This window comes from Suricata suricatta, chromosome 10, assembly GCF_006229205.1.
Source record: "Suricata suricatta isolate VVHF042 chromosome 10, meerkat_22Aug2017_6uvM2_HiC, whole genome shotgun sequence".
NCBI classification, from domain to species: Eukaryota; Metazoa; Chordata; class Mammalia; order Carnivora; family Herpestidae; genus Suricata; species Suricata suricatta.
The window spans coordinates 36,526,715-36,539,098 of NC_043709.1; positions in this window are offsets into that span (position 1 = coordinate 36,526,715).

The following is a 12,384-nucleotide window of genomic DNA, read 5'->3' on the forward strand; positions in this document are numbered from 1 at the left end:
ACTGTTGGAAATCTGAACAGTACTTCTTCACAATATTGCAACTGGCAACACAGGCTCCCTGCTGTCTTTAGGAAACTCAGAATCATGTCATAAGATATATTCTTCTTTTCCTGACATGGCCTCATGCTGGATGTCTCAAGTAAAGGAAATGATTTCTTCCTTGAAATGTAGCACTACACAAGTAATAATTAAACACTATAGAAAAATTTGAATATAAATAAAACAGGAAGCATTACAATGACAGTCACCTAAAATACTGCCATGTAGACTGTCACTCTTAACATTCCAGATACATGCACATACAGATACACATAATTTAGAAAAAGGTATTTGTCATTTTATTTTCTAGAATCTTCCTCCTTTCTACCAGCCCACTACTGTCCTGGAGAGTAACCTGTCTACCTCCTTCAGTGGAATTTCAGTGAGACAGTGAATCTAAGTGTTAGCAAGAAGTATTGCTTCTCAATTTTGCTTCTTGTATAGGGAGCACTTTTTCTCAGCCTTGAACTACCATCATCTTGAGCCCCAAAACTCTTTATTGTGGGAGTTTTCTTATTCATTATAGGATGTTTAGCAGCATCCCTGGCCTTTGTCCACAAGATGCTAGTAAAACCTCTCCATCGTGGACAACCAAAGATGTCTCCAGCCATTGCCACTGGGGAAAAATGGCCCCCAACAATTGAGAATGAATGATGTAGTGTGATTGTCCTGGAATAAAACTTTAGGCCTCTTATGAGAAAGGAATGACTTAGCTGTTTTGAGACTCTGAAGGAAGGAACTAAGCACGTATATCTGGCATCTTTTGGATTTCCTTTGGGATCTGTTGCTTTTGGAGAATATATTATGCTCTCCTCTTAGGAGGCTTCTGGTAATATAACTGAGACTTGAGGTTTTGGCAGTGATTTACTGAACCAAGTGTTTATTATTTTTTTTGAACTTAGATGCTAGTCAAAACTGTACTATATGACATGCTTTTAAGGTTGTGGAGCTGACTTTAAATTGGCATGATTTAGGTGAGTGGCTTTAGGACTTGGGATTTTTTGTGTGCAGACTATATGGTTATTTTGACCTTGACAGGCCATCACAGAGTAAGGTGGCTTTATCCTCAGGCAACTGACTATATCTCAGCAAAAGTGGGATAATGGCCTTGGCAGATGTCTGCTGCTTGGCCAAGCTCTAGAAGGCAAGCTGCCATAGCTGGACAATAAACTCTAGTTTGACTTGACATTGCAAAAAAGACAGAAAAGTGGATCTGTTCTTTTTGAACATTGATAGGGAGAGAACTGTTGGCTGTTTGTACTGTTTTTCAGCCAGACTTTCAGACTGGGACTTTGACTAGCTCAGGCTGCTGGGTTCCACGTGGACTCCACTCATGAATTTCAAACTTTAAATTATTAGTGGCCAACCTGAGCAGATGGGCTGTGCCAGCTGCCTGAAATTTCATCCTTCTTTTTGTGGTCTTAAGCTGCATTCTTGGCAAAGTAAGAGCGAACATCTTTGATTCATGTTCCTTGGCCACATGTTCGCACATGCGTACCCTCTACTACCATCACCACATGGTCTCAAAATGGCTATGGCTTTGTCCATTACACCAGTTCTGACCATTCTCACCTCTACATTGTAGAGGCCCAAAGTATGATCTTATTCATATTAGTAAAGTCAATTTTAGGGTTTATGAAAAAAAATAATATGACATTGCTTACCATAAAGAAGATATTCCTTCTTCTTTGTTGGAGGTAGAGAAACAACCCAATGAACCTTTGGAAAAGTAAAGATCTATACCTGTAACAACATGTTTCTTGAAATCACAGTGACCAAAACATGGCTTTAAAAATTAGATTTCAGAAAGGAGCAAGAGCAGTATAAAAATAAAGGAAGGCAAAGAATTAAACTTGAGAAAGAGAAAGCATTCTTTAATGTTAAGATCATAGAAGATATTCTAGAGGGATGTGACAGGGACAATGGGGGTATCTGGGTGGCTTAGTTTGGTTAAGCATCTGACTTTGGCTCAGGTTATGATCTGACAGTTTGTGGGTTAGAGCCCCATGTCAGGCTCTGTGCTGACAGCTCTGAGCCTGAAGTCTGCTTTGGATTTTGTGTCTCCATCTCTCTCTCTCTCTCTGCCTCTCCCTCACTTGCATTCTGTCTGTCTGTCTCTCTTAAAAATAAACATTAAAATTTAAAAAAAAGGGAAAATGACATTAGATCTTAAAGGCCATAATAAACAGATATAAAAAAAGAAATGTTTCCAGATCTCATTTCTTTTAAAGAGAACATATGAATTAGAGAACTCATTTCAGTTATTCATAAAGGGTAACTAGAGTCCAATAACTTCTAATAGAGGAAAAGAAACAAGATCTTAAAGAGAAGAATAAAATGACTGCCTCGCAAAGAGCAGGATTCGAGAAATTACTGACCTTGAACCACACGGTTTGTTCAACTAAAGCTGCAGAGTCAAACTCAGCACATTTGGAAAGTCCCCTGAAGATTAGAAGAGCTATATCAAACAGTTCTAATATAGAAAATTTGTACCTATTTAAAAAAATAGTAAGATTGATAATAGAAACTCAAGAATTACCTGGTGAACTTCCAAGGTGACAGTATTTGTCAACAGGTTGGGAAATAACTGCCTGTGCCTGGAAGGAATGTGCTCCAGGAACTTTTGACATTTTAAATCCAAGGGAAGGCACAGATGAGATGAGAGGTACTGCTGGAAGCGGGGAAGAACCATAATAGAATATCTCCTGAGCAAGATTATCTAACTTGGCAGAAATACAGGCGGACATAATTTTGAATACTAGAAGCTTTTAGTGGCCCCATAAACTGTGTACTTCTGTCTACAGCAGACACCAATAAGGCAAAATCTAGAAGCATTTGTAAGAAAAAATAAAATCTGAGCCAGAAAACAAATTTTTAAAAAATGGAAACAACAAGACATTCCAATCCAGCACACAGTGCAAGTTCTACCTGTCTAACTTGGAAGGAGAGCAATGTAAAAATCAGGTAAATGTTAAAGTTAAACTGAACTTTTCTAAAAGGAATAAGGGAATATCAAAAAGAAATAAGGAAAGACTATAACAGCTCTGTAAAAAGATGCACAAGATTGATCTAGGACTTTCCAGAAGCTGCAGGAAGACAATGGCTTGGGGAACACATTGGCAGAGGTCCTCCTAGTCTTTACTGCACTCTGAGACGTAAGCCTCAATATGTCAAAAGCATCATCAGCTCAAGAATTGAACAAAGGTGATTTTGGATCTAAACAAATGTGGAGACCAGGTGAAAAGCACATTGAGCCAAAAATCTATACAACAAAAAGCATTGAGAGCAGCCACTATGTTTGTGCTCAGGAGAAATCGGAGACTTTGCCTATTAGTGAGGAACCACAGCATAAGAAGCGTAGATTCTACCGAGAGATGAGAATAAAGGAGTTTTGAGTCTGCTGAGTAAAAACAAGTATGATCCAGTCACCAGAGATCCCACATTGCAGAAATTAAGATTTGCAAGAAAATAACAGTATTATAATGTGTCTACGTTAGCTTTTGCCAGGCTGATGAGAAAAGGAGATTATTCCAGAGAGAGGGAATGGTGTCTTCAAGACTAAGAGTCACGTGGTCAGCGTCAACAACTGTACAAAGTCAAGCAACAGAATAGAGGAATGGCCAGAGATGAAGTCAGAGGCCAGATCTGACATACAAATAAGCCTGATAAATAGGTACTATTCATAGGTACAAATAAAAACTAAGTATATGTTAGTACCAAAAAAGTTGAAAAACAAGTTTTAATGATGGAAATACTAAGTGTCTTAGAAAAAGTAGCAGCTAAAAATGTTTCAGGTAAGGTTGAATAACACTGGACCAGAAAGGGAAGAGGTCTTAGTGGAAGTGGGAAATAAATACTAGTGAGGGTTTTGGTTATCTGTTCTGCATAGCAATGTGGCTGAAAATTTCGTAGCTTAAAGCAACAGAAGTCTATTACTTTTCATGATTCTGTGAGTTGGTTGGATGATTCTTCTCCTGACCTCACTTGAGCATTCTCGTGGGACTGTGGCGCTCAGTTGGTGTGTTCGTTGGGGGGGTGTGCTCAGCTGAACAGCTGGAATGGATTTTCTCTTGATGTAGTCTTTTCCTCAAGGAAGCTTGGTGGAGCTTATTTATAGTGTGATGGTCTAAGGGTTCCAACTAGGTGAAGGTGACAGCTGCAAGGCTTTTTGAGTCCTAGGTTCAAGGACCTGTGCAATATCATTGTATTTGTCAAAGCAAGCAGCATGGTCAGCCTACTGTTGATGTGTAGCAAAATATTGCACCATATTTTTTTTGGTCCATCTGATCAACCAATAAATACTTGAAGTTCTGTGGTCAAAATCAGTTGAACATGGACCTCAAACATCTGAACTATGATCCACCAACCAGTCTATGATATCATCCATATTCTACATTAATCATTTTGGGTGTTAGAGTTCTATAAATGCTATTCACAGAAGGACCTGTAGTATTTGGGTTATTTTCCCTTCCTCCACAACTTTTGGTTTTCTGAAGAATTCATAATTGGTTTGTTTTCTTTGTTTGTTGTGTGAACTTTTTGTCCATTTATATTAGTCCATCTCAAAACTCTCTCTCAATGTGTTGTTAATCTCTTCTCGATACAGGAGGTATTCTTCAGTATTCTTTTTCTAAAGGTGTTTCCTGTGGAAAATCCTATCTTGTTCCAATCTGATTGGTTAGCCAAATAGCGGTCTCCTAGAACTTTGTCATTAGCTAATTTCTGGATCTTATGTCTTACTTGTTTCTTTGCACAAACTCCCTCCTACTAGTGAAATACACCCCCCAGTAACTTTCTGAAAGAAGGTAAGTTTCTGAAACCATGAATTTCTATTTAAAATATGTTCTACCTTCCCACTTACTTGAACAAAAGTCTAGATAGGAAATAATTTTTACATAGAATTATGAAGGCATTATTTTGCTGTCTTCTATCTTTCCAAATAGTTCTTGAGATGTTTAATGTTTTTTTTTTTTTATCTTGATCATGGGTATAAAATCTGTATTCTTCTCTCTGGAAGGTTTTAGAATCTTCTCCTTGTCCTCATCTTCTGAAATTGCACACTGACATTATTTGGTTTGGGTTAATAGTCACCCATTGTGCTGAGCATTCAATGGATTCATTCAATCTGACAGAGACACTTCTTTATTTCTGGGAAATTTTAAAAATTATTCCTTTCTCTGCTTCCTTTAGTCTCCTTTCTCAGAACTTCTATTATTTGGTCATTAAGTCACTTGGTATGGTTCAAAAAGATGTCCAGTCTTTTCTCTGCCATTTGCCCTCTTTTTTCTTTCTGAGAAGTATCTTTAACTTTATTGTTCAGTCCTTCTCATGAATACTTTGTTGTTATACTTTCGATTTCTATGAGCTCTTTTTTATGAACCAAATATTCCTTTTCTGTAGGATTCTTTCTTGTTTCTTGATACAATAATTTGTAAATATCACAAGGGTTGAGTTTTTTTGTCAGTTCTTACTCCTGAATTCTTGATGTTTGACACATAGTAAATGTTCAAGTATTTGTTAAATGAATCTCTTCAGAGATATTTTTACAGGATTTTGGAGGTTTTCTCCTTTGTATAATCTCTCTTTCCTCCAAAATTTTATTTTCTAAATTATTTTAGCTTCTTCCTTTGTACAACTACTGAATCTTGGTTGTCTGCTTATATAAAAGCTTGCCTCTAAAAAGCTGATAAAAATCTCTTTATACACAGACTGACTTTCATAACAGTAGATTTCTTGTATGACATCAATCAAATAGAATTTAAAATATTCAGATCCAATTTTTAAAGCACATTTAGAGTTAACTATAGAGTGTTCTGAATCATGTGGGATATGTATACATGTCTAGTTTTAACATGTTCTAGTATTTTTCTCATCTTCCTGAATCCCTTTTTTTATTAATTTAAAAAAAATGTTTATTCATTTTTGAGAGACAGAGCATGAGTGGGGGAGGGGCAGAGAGAGTGAAAAGGAGACAGAATCTGAAGCAGGCTCTAGACTCTAAGCTGGCAGCATAGAGCCTGATGCGGGGCTCAAACTCATGAACTGTCAGATCATGACCTGAGCCAAAGCTGGATGTTTAATCGACTGAGTCACCAGGCACCCTTAACATGTTATAGTATTTTCTTATCATTCTGGATTCCTCTTAATCTTTACATTAATGGCCTGCCCAAGGTAAGGCTACATCAAACGATTATCTTTTTTTTTTAATTAAAAAAACCCTTTTAATGGGTTTATTTATTTTTGAGAGAGGAACAGAGGATGAGCAAGGGAGGACCAGACACAGAGGGAGACAGAATCTGAACCAGACTCTGGGCTCCAAGCCTTCAGCACGGAGACTGACTTAGGTCTCAAACCCATGAACCGTGAGATCATGACCTGAGCTAAAGTCAAATGCTTAACCAATTGAGCCACCCAACGGCCCTACAAATGCTTATCTTTTAATTTTGCCTTCCAATGATATTCATATAAATATCCAAAGATCTATAAGAATATTCATTACTGTGTTTATTTTTTTTTATTTTATATGTATATAAAGAGAGAGCATGAATGAGGGCAAGGGGCAAAGGGAGAGAGAAAGAAAATCTCAAGTATACTGCTCAGCACAGAGCCCAGCACAGGGCTCAATACCACCACAGTAGGATCATGACCTGAGCTGAAATCAAGAGTCAGACACGCTGCCAACTGAGCCTGCTAAGTTGTTTTTAAACAACTTCTATGTTCATCAGTATGGGCAGTGTAAGATAAATGGTGGCATAAGCATATAATGGAATACTACGCTGATTTTTAAAAACTTAAGGCTTAAGGGATACTTGCATGTGCTTATATGGAAAGAAGTCTAAATTTTGTTTAAAACAAGGTACAAAGCATAAAGAAAAATATGCAGTGTTACACTTGCATAAGAAATGAATATGCACAACATTAATTATCCCTTCCTATAAATAAAGCCTAGGTTCCTGGGGGAAAATATAAAATCTACTTTCTTTGGTAACTTATTCTATGGATTAATAACTTAAATAAAATCTTGGGGAAAAAAAAGAAAAAAAATCCATGAAAAGAGAACCATTTTTCTGTCTTATGTAACCTCAAAACAAAATGTTATTTATTTATATATTATTTAGTACATTACAGGTACCATTTTATGAATATGTATATTTCAGATATTTTACGCATGGTAACTTTAATTCTCACAGCTAAATATAAAGTAGATACTATTATTAACTCTCCTCTTTTTAAGATGAGGATGCTAAAACAGAGAAATTAAATAATTTGCTTAAGTTTACTACCTAAAACTTGAATCTTTCTGTTACTTTTAGCCTATATCAGCATTCCTAGCTCATATATGATTGGAAGGGCCAAGTTTTATTACTTTAAAATTATAGTTGGTCATTCATAAAATAAAATTGAGTTCTTAAACCTTTCAAATTGCTGTTTACTCTAATAAGCCCTATTACTTACATCTTCTTCATTGAATCACAACCCCTATTTTTATGTTTTTTTTTTATGTCTTCATCCTTATGAAACCTTAAATTCCAGACTTGTGTTTCTCTTACTTGGTGCTGACAGCAGCCAAGGAACCTTTGCATCTATAGCTTATGATTAAACATCAGTCTTTTTCATTGACCTCTGTCCTGGGGCTGTGACCTTCACAAACACTTCTCTTTTTTTACTGAATGGTAGGACTTTGTTATGGAGAATGTGCTGGTGTATTTCTAAATGGTAACTTTTTCCCCCATCCTGTGCCTAAGACAGGTGATTTTTCTTGGCTTTTTACCAGAGAACCTAGTGTAGTTCTTGTAGGGAAAACCCATAGATGCATGGGGATCACTCTAAGACTGAGATCCCCAAGAGTATCTCGTTCTCAAGTTAGTCCACACTGACTTACCCACAATTTGTCCTAATCATTTTGTAGATGTACTTGTCAGTTTATGACTCTGGCCCATTCTAGTCCAGGTAAATTATTACTGGCACTCTTTCCCTGGGTTCACATGTCTTCCCAGATTTGGGGATGCTCTTTCCCCTGCAACCTCAATTCTCTGTTGGGTCTAAGAAAAATTGTTGGTTTTCACTTCGTCCAGTTTCCTTCTAGTTGTGAGAACAGGTAGATGGTGCCTAAGGTTTTACACATCAGAGCTGAAACTAGAAGTCCAACTCTTTTTCTTAGGGTCCTGTGCACCTCCAACCCCATCCCTGTCTTATGAGGGATCAGCTCCTGAGTACCACCGACCTAGAGGCAATGCAGAACACAGCCTATAGTGATAAATAACCCCATCTTTGCTCCCCCTTCAGATCAAGAGCAACCGATAGTGTTACTTACCACAAAAAGAGAGATTTAGGAGCAATCTCATGTATTATGTTTGTCACTCTTGGCTTCCCCACAACACATTCCTAGTTTGCTCAGACCTCTCTGGGTACTCTTATCTGCTCCTTTTGCCAATTTTTCCTCTTCTTCCTAATTCTTAAATACTGTCAATCTTCAGGGACCCTTCCTAAGTCATCTCTTCATTCCACATGCCTTTCTATATGTTCATGGATTCAGTGATTATCCAGCTAATTAAAAATTTCAAAATTTACTTCCATCCCATCCTTTCTTTAACTTCAAACATATATATCCAGTTGCTTCTCAATATTTATAGTTGAGCTTCTTAAAAGCATTTCAGTAAATATTCTGATTGAGAGAATGATCGAAGACCTAATGAGCTTTCCATTGCTACAATGTCATTAATCAGTGAGCTCAGTAATTAATGCTTGAATAACACTGTCAAAGTCAGGATAAAGCCCAAAGGTAAAAATATTTGTGTTTTTCTTTACTCCACAAGTGATTGCAAACCCTTGAAAACAGTCTCCAGAATTTGTTCATCCTGGAAGGGGTCATAGAATATTTTTCTGACTATATTTTCCAAGTGTTGGGGTATTCTTTCAGAAAAAAACAATATGATAAGAATGTACAAAATTTCCTCGCCTTGACTTCATAATCTGTAAAATAATGCATGCAGAAGAATGACTGCAGTGAAGGTCTTTACTTAAAATTTCAGTAAATACCTGTTAAGCTAAGACTACACCTAAAGTCTTTCTGGCCATAAGACATAAATACATGTCAGGAGTAAGGGTGCTTCAGTTTGTCACTCAATATTTGCACTGACTGAACACCAGTTTAGAATTATTCAATCAGACTTTTGCTTTCAGGCGAATGACTTTTGACATTTTCCTACCAAGTTCTAAAAGAGTAGAACACCTCTTTAGTACCTTCCTGGAAAACAAAATCAGAAGACACATTAAAGAAACACCAGTTTTCTACAGCAGCACCTAAGGTTTTTTTTCACTAGATCAATGTCTCCTGAGCTTAAGATTTGATATACACTCCATTGAGTTCATCTCAATAGCTTAAAAGAAGAGAACATCTTCTAAAGACAAACTAGAAAACTACTTTTAAAATTCTTCCCTACTCTGTGTAGTAATTGTGGAATCAATTTAATATTCCAAGTGATGTACTGTTCAGCAAAATTTATGCCAAGGATTCAAACTTTCATTTATTTAGATTCTCCCAAGAACATTTTTTTTCACAGTAAAACTGCAAAATGTATGATGAAATAACTGACATCTGAAATTAGTTTCACTTATTATTTCTTCCCTGACTCATCATGGTAGGACTGTTTCTCACCCTGCACCAGAATCCAGGCTGCCCAAGCCCAGCCCGGTGTTGTCTGGTTCTTATATCTCTCCACACCCTAGTAAGAGCCCCGCACACTGATGATCCAAACAAGACATGACAATTGATTATATTTTAAATCTGTATATTCTAAACATGGTCATATAAAGGCTGGATTCTGACTGAATGAATATATTCTTCTAAAGGAGGAACATTTGGGAAATATATTTGTTAAGAGACACTCAAGGGTGCCTCCCTTCAAAAGGGCACAGGAAAAACCCTGAAGCCAGTTGCATATCAGAAATGGCAGCCATTAATCTCTTTGCCAAGCAGCATAAAGTAGAGGCCTTTGAAAGGAGTTGGCCTTAAGAATAAAGTCATGGTTTAATATGTTTGATTTGGAGCACCTTGCTTTCAGAAGCTAGCACCTGCAGCCAACTGACAGAGTCACTGCTTCTGAGAGTACATTGGGTAATGATACTGATGACATTTATGGTCCAACATTTCAAGAATTAATTTACAATGGAAATGATTCTTAGTGCAATGAATACATCATTGCAGTGAAAGATTGACTCCCAGTTTATCAGCTATAAACTATGCAGGCCAGCTTAAATCTTCTAGAAGGCAAGTATTATGGACATTACTCACAGTTATTTGGGGTTCATAATTCACCGGGAGAATATCTGAAGTATGAAGGTATATGCCACTACAGTAAAAACAAGAACAAAAAACTAGAAAGGGATTTGCAGGCCGTGAGAAACAATGGAGAAATGTGTTTCAGGTATTTCTGTGTCTTTTCCCTCCTCTGGTCAGATTTCCTATGAAGGCCTTACAACTTTATTCTTGACAGTGCCCTATATTCTGCTTCAGAAGTTTCCACCAAAATATTTTCTTTATTCAGCTTCTCTTCTTTATATTTAACTTATGGCCATTCCATCATTTTCACTAGAAACATTTTTTTCTCTAAATCTATTACAGAAATTCACACAAAGTGTGTATCTTTATATTATTTTGTAGATTTTATTTAAGATTTATAAGTCACTCATTTCTGGCCTTCAGTAAAGACTAATATTTTCCTTGGACTTCTGGAATATTCTCCAAATGACTCAAAGTACCTGTTTTTTCAGTGGGACATGGCTTAGTCTAGTGAAAAAAATTATAGAGATACACTGGTAATAAACCCACATTTGAATGTTGATTAGATTCTTGAATATATGAATACTTTTCTTGTAATTGCAAAAAAATAATAAAAATTATGCAAAGAAGATTATTGTAAGCTATTTACTGTACTAAGCTAAAACTAATACTTGCATTAGAAGGCCAGTTAGTGAGAAACATAGATACTGGAGTTTCAGATATTAGTATTTATTCTTAGCTCCAAAATAGACTTGGGATAAATTCTGTAACTGAAATAAATTTTACTATGTCTTTAAATTAGCATAGTCTTTCTTGAGGATACTCTGAATTTAAAAAATATGTAGAGAGGAACAATCCAATGGGAGTGGTCTGAGCAATCACTAGGAGAGTAGGAAGATACACTCCCACTGGCTTCCACAAAGGTTTTTGTCAGAATTCTGTATAATAGGTTTTTAATGAGTCTGATAATTATACCAGTGCCCACCCTCAGATACATTTTCCTTCTCTCCCAACCCATCCTTCCTTCCTATGGCTACAGTTTATGAAAGTAGATGTATCTATGTCCCAACAGTACATGAAACATTCAGGCTACTTCCAACATCAACTAACTCTCTAAAAGAAAAATTACAGATTGGGCAATGTTGATATAAGAAGGGTATATAAGTTGCTATCCATGGTTTTGTTTTCTTTATTCAAGTGTCCATTTAGAAAACTGGGGAAAAAACCGGGGCACCTGAGCATCCAACTTCAACTCAGGTCATGATTGCATGGTTCGTGGATTCAAGCTCTGTGTCAGGCTCTGTGCTGACAGCTAGCTCAGAGCCAGGAGCTTGCTTCATATTCTGTGTCTCCTTCTCTCTCTCTGTCCCTCCGCTGCTTATACACTGTCTCTCAAAAATAAATAAATGTAAAAAAAATGTTTTTTAACCTGGAAAAAACTAAAATGAGAAAAATGATGAGACAATTAAATCCATCATTCTCCCATCCAGATGCACTGTCATTCTTTGGACATTAATACCTAGGAATGTATAGTACAAGCACTACATGAAGGAGTTTGCCACTTTCTATTAAAGTCATTACTTTGGCCCTAGTGTTTACTGGGAGCTAATATATAAAGTAATTTCTTAAATGCCACCTTTAAAAAACAGAAGTCTTCCAAATAACTTACCAGTAAGTGATATGGCTCAGTGGTGAAGACTAGAATGAACGGGGATACTCAAGACTTTTGTCGGTATTCGCAAGGGCCACAGCAAATATAACACATGAAACTTAATAGCCACTATTTTAAGAATTAACCTCCGGACAGGATTAGACTAACAATTAGAATCCTATGTGTTTAAGTTTCAGCGAGCTATAAGTCTTGCCACCCCACTTTCATTACACGGTGATTTTAGAAGAGATAATTTTGCCTACCTCCCTCAAGGAAGAACTAAACATGATTTTCTCACATATGCTGAAATAACCATACATGTCTAGACAGTGCAAAGAGCACATTGACTGTAATATGCTTACAAGTCACTTATGCCAATCACCAGTATATGGATTCAAAGTATAACTCAGAT